We start from the raw sequence: 5925 nt of genomic DNA, 5'->3' as shown, positions 1-5925 counted from the left end.
AGTTTTTGCACCTTATTTCTTTTACCAAATAGAAAAACCTAAATAGGATAAGCTAAAGAAACAGTAAAAAGAAATAAGCCTTAGTTGTTTTGGCTCTCAGCACCCACTAACAATACAGAACACTTCTCACTGAGCTGGAAAAACCTTTTAAAAGCAAAGTCAGTTCCCAAGTGTGATACTTCCTTTACTTGGGAAGAAAGTCTGGTGTTCTTGAAGCTCAGAATAAACCATGACTTTTTTTAAATTAATTTTTATTTATTTTATTCTTTTATTAAATTAATTGGGGTGACATTGACTAATAAAATTATATAGGTTTCAAGTGTATAAGTCAATACTATGTCATTTGTATATTGCATTGTGTGTTCACCACGTAAAGTCAAATCTTCTGTCGCCACATATTTGACCCCATTTACCTCCCCATCCCCACTTTCCCTCTGGTAACCACTAAACTGTTGTCTGTGTCTATAAGTTTTTGTTTGTCATTTTGCTTGTTGCTTTCTGTTTTATATCCCACATATGAGTGAAATCATGTGATTCTTAACTTTTTCTGTCTGACTTTCTTTACATGCAATTCTATTGGCTGTCAGGATCTGTAGCCAAACATCTAAGATCAAATAACTTTAGCCTTTAGAATTTATTTTCAAAATCTTTTCTATTTTGCTCTTATGAAGCTGCTTTCCACATCGATCCAGATAAAATATGACGCTTTATTAATTTCTGTGGCTTTCTGTATTGGTGTCTTTACCAACAGAGGCCAAAATTTTTTTTTTTTTTTGGTCTGAAACATTGTGGTTTCCTTTTGAGAAAGAATTCTTTTAGTACCTTGTTATAGTTAATTACTTTTTCATATGTATTTTTTTATTGTGAGGTGTTTTAAGCTATATAAAGAAAGTTCTTGATCTTTTACTGAAAGTTCTGCTTAAACAGATCTTTTATTTTTTCTTCAATGCAATTTTTGTAGATTATGGTTTGATCCTTTATTAATCTTTGCGATTTGAAACAACATTGTTTTTGATTATTGGAATAATAAGTACAATTGGTTGTGTGTGCGTGGTAAGTTTATTTACACCTTTATAAGAAAAATACTAGTTTATTTCTCTTCCTTTAGTTCTTTGTGGAGGCAGCTGCCATAGTCATATAAATTGGTGCACTGACTAATCTAGAAAGATTCAGTTTGGCTCCTGTTTTAAACTCCCAGTTCCTTAGAGAACCTTTAGGATCTCTGTTGACAATTACTGTAGTCGAAGTTTTTAAGTGAATGAGTCATAGGTTATATTCAAACTGCAATCTGAATCATCAGCTCTGTTGACCCTACACCTAGTATCATCCCACACACTGAATTACTTACCAATCTTGTCTTTAATATCTGTAAAATACTGCTCAAATAGGTCTCAGAAGACCTAGTGCAGCCACTTGTTAGATCTTACCTAGTGTTAAGTTTCTACATAATTTTCATGTATCCATTCTCTTTCATCCACATTTAATCTATTAGCAATATTGCTGACCTAGTTTTTTATACAAAGAAAATATTTGCAAATATTTCTCTTGTTGAAGAACCTGATGCTACTCTGTTTCAAAATAAAATGTCCTTACCATGGTATGCTTGGACTTTTTGCAAATTAGTTGCATCATGGCTCTCCAGCTTAATCTCCAGCCAACAATTACTTTCTTCAATCCCATCAAAAAATGCATAATACTTTATCAATACTTGTGTGCTTGAGAATTTCCAAGCATTTTTACTTTTCCTGATTACTCTAAGCAGATTGTTTTCCATGATATATAGTTAGATTATACTTTGTGCAAGATAATTTTCTAAGAGTTGAAATACAGAAAAAATAAAGTAGGCAAGGTCTTTGTTGTCTTTTAAATTATACTATAGAGAGAGAGAGCTAAATAAATAATAAAATGTATATACAGAAAGGAATCCTTCATAAATATGTATATTTATGTATGTACATATGTATGTAATAATTTTAGGTGGTAATAAATGCTATGAAGAATATTAAAAGAAGATAGTAAGTGAGACAGTGATTTCTCAACCACAAATTGAAAGCAATTTAGATATAACCATACTGTATTTATCACTTAACATAATAATAGCTAAAATGTATGGTATATTCACTATTAGTATATATATAATAATTATTACCATTATCATTATTATATTTTTATGGATTTATTACCAAGTCATTATTACAGATGAAGTAACTAAGCTAGAGAAGTTTAAATAAACTGCCTAAACCGTGACTGGAAAAGCCAAGAAGAGTCTTTCTTCAGAGCTTGTATTCTTAGTAACTGCTCTGCGGCCTCTTTACACTTGGTACCATAGTTATATGTGTGCCTGTAATTCGGCCCGTCCTCATTGATTGTTGAGCTTCTTTTTGGAAGAAACCATGCCTGATTCATCTTCATATCATATGTATTCTGCATGTATTCACTGTCTGATGAATTGTTAGTAAGTTATTATATTTCAAAGAATGCATGTTGAACTTAATGACTTTGTCAAATTACCTTTTGCACATGTTCAGTGGGGTAAATAGAATTCTCCACAGTTTCAATACAATGTATTTAAATTAGCTTAGGTCATATAGACTTTCTAAATAAAACACTGTGTATAGAATGGGAGCAAGAGGTTGTCTATTCTTGATACATATGCTAAACCCTTGCAGAAGTATAAAGAGGACTTCCCTTTTTGGGGAGTTAATTTTTCATGAATCTCTCAAGTTACTTCATATCTAGACATTAACAGCCAATTTGCTCAGATTTATTTATATTCCAGCAAAGATAAAAATGTCTCACTCCCATTCCTAGAGAAGATTTGCTTACATTCTGGGGTAATAAAGATAATGTCTGTCTCTTTGGAGAAGAGGACATTCAGGTTGCCAATAACTCCTACATAAGACCAAGGGTTTCCTATTCTCTGGTTTTCTCTCTTGTAATATATTTCCACTGTTCATGCATCCAAAACCTGGCCTTAATCATGTCACTGTGTGGGTACTGGGACTCCATTAACTAGCACCAAGATGGCATTCTGGCTGCTGTCATTTTTGTCCCTACTAAATTGCCTTTGTCTTTCTGACCCAGAAGTTTATGTTTTTCTGCTAGCATATATGAAACTGTGACAAGATACCTTGATCTTACAAGTAGAATAAAATTTTAAGCTTTTCATAATTCCTGACTTAAAAGCCCATAAAAAAATTCAGAACAGGGGCTGAATGCTAGGAAGACAAAAATAGAAATTGTCCATTAAAGATGGGGCAATGTATTGATACCAGGAACTATGTTTTTTCAAAAGCTGTTTCCCTGATACCAAGCAGCATCTGAATTTAAAAGATGCTTGGTCTACTTTTCCTTAACAAATGAATGAAAAGTAATACAAACAGTAATATCCCATTTCTCATCCTATAGTGGGGTGCAAAAGTCACTGTAAATTATATTTATGGTTAGGTTCCCTTCCTAGGGTTTCTGAGTAACATACAAATCAAGAATTGCATTTGCATATCTGTTTTTTTTTATTATTATTTTTTGCTGGATAGTTTATGAGAGTTAGACATCATTTTTATTATGAAGTAACTTAGATGATGGTGGTGGTGTCAAACTAGACACACAATCCAAATAAAATCTCACCTATAATAGATCCATTTAAGATACTCTTTAAGTAGTTAAGAAATATAAATGTAAATAAAACTTTATTTTCTAAAAGACATACAGATACATAAAAATAAAAGGTATATATTTATAAAGCAGTATATATATGGATATAAATATGTATATGCATATATATGTACATATACGTTTATACACTGCCACTTCATCTTATTGCAGTTTCTCGTGAGAACTCAGTACAAGACCTTTGAACAAATGTCCTGCTTCCTATTTCTTCAAGTCAGCCTCCCAGTCTGACTGTCCAATCTGATAAATTGTTTATGCTGAGAATTCCTAATGACATTAATCCTGTCATTTGTGAATAAAGATAATTTTCCCCCTTTTTTCCTAATTATTATATATTTTATTTGTTTATATAATTGTCTTGCCTTGTTGGAGAACCTAGGATATTCAATACAATGATAAATAAAAATTCTGACAGTGCATATTCTTCCCTTGTTCCCAGCTCTAGAAAAAAGACATTCAATTTTTATCATTCATGCAGTATTAGCTGCAGGTTTCCCTTAGATGTCTTTAATTGGTTTGAGGAAGTTCTCTTCTATTCCTAGTTTCCTGAATGTTTATATCATGAAAAATTATAGACTTATATCAAATACTTTTTCAGTATCTGTTGAGAAGATTATATATTTCTTTCCTTTAGATGATATTGTGGAATGAATGGTCTTGTAGTTATGCAGGAAGACTGTAGAAGTGAAAATCATGTTATATGTAAAAAAATGATAGATGAATTGTGTCATTTAGCAATCATTTGATAAAAACCTCCCCTAAATTTAAGAGCTAAAGACAGAAATCTTTTATTATTGTTCAAGAATCTGTGAAACAGCTGTGTTTTAGCTGATCAAAGCTGGGCATGGCTGGTGACTCTGCTAATGCAGTGGTAACAGGTTAAGATCTCTGCTTCTCATGGCAGGTCTATGGATTGAGGTAGGGCCGCTTATCTCAAGTGTGTCATCTGACTCGATAGCAGCAAGCTATCTGGGATGCTTGATGCTGTGTACAATCGAGGTTCTGAACTGGCACTTTGTCTCTTCTGTCTCATTTTATTGACTGAAGCAAGTCATTTGACTGAGCCCCAAATTAAATGACATAGAAAAATAATCCATCATATAAAAGAAACCCCAAAGTCACATGACTCTGGTTACAGGAAGAGTGAATAATTACAATAAATAATGCAATCTTCCACCTGACGCAAATACTTTGCTATAATTGCTAAAATTATAGGTATTTCTTATACTATTCTTTCTACTTTAATATATATTTGAACATTTTAATTAAAAATATTAAAAATCAAAACCATTGAAAACATAAACACTAGAGAGTTAATATCTATAATATGCAAAGAATTCTTAGAATTCGTCAAGAAAAATATCTTAAATGAAAATGGCAAAGGATCTGAATAGAAAATTTTCAATAGCACCTTTAAATTAGCAATAAACATCAATATCACAAGTAGCTGGAGGAACAAATCAAACTAAAGAAGAGTAAGACAAAATATATTTTTAAAAGATTAAATTCTGCCAGTGGCAGTGATTCTGGGGGAAAAAAAGCATTTTCATATGTTGCTGGTGATTGTATAAATTACTACAACCTTTCATTGGAAAACAATTCAAATTAAAAATTGACTCAGTCACTTTTGATAATCTTTTCCATAAAAATATAACATTGGTAAATGCTTACTAAAGCGTTGTAATGAAAGAAGAAAGATAATGCCCTTTAACTGACAGATAGCTGAATATAGTGTTATGCAGCCCGTAAAGAAAGAATTCTTTACCAGCCAACTATGAGAGAAATCCACAGTGCATTCTTGACTACACAAGCCAAGATGCAGATAATTGTACATAATATGACACTATTTTTTTAAATGAACATTGACAAATCCTATATATGTATAAATATATGTGTATGTGATTATATGATTATGGTGCAATACATTGAAGGACACCTATCAGATTATTGTCACTGGGTGTGAAAGAATGAGGAATGGTGAAAGAATGGGAGACAAAGGACATCATAAAAAAAGATCTCTCTAACAAAAATACCACGTGCTATATGATATGATATATGTAAATTTCCATAGCTATTTATTAGGGTATAGAGTAGTGTCTTTTCTGTGGTCTCAGGATTCTGGGCTTCATCCTTAAAGCTAAGGACAATGGATTTTACGAACTGCCTAAAAAAGTGATCTAGACACATCCCCATGGGACTAACAATGGCTAAATTAGCCCAGTGATTGTCACCCTAACATCCTATGTAAGGGAA

The sequence above is a fragment of the Pteropus alecto genome, unplaced genomic scaffold (assembly GCF_000325575.1).
Source record: "Pteropus alecto unplaced genomic scaffold, ASM32557v1 scaffold76, whole genome shotgun sequence".
NCBI lineage: Eukaryota > Metazoa > Chordata > Mammalia > Chiroptera > Pteropodidae > Pteropus > Pteropus alecto.
This window is presented reverse-complemented; position numbering follows the sequence as displayed.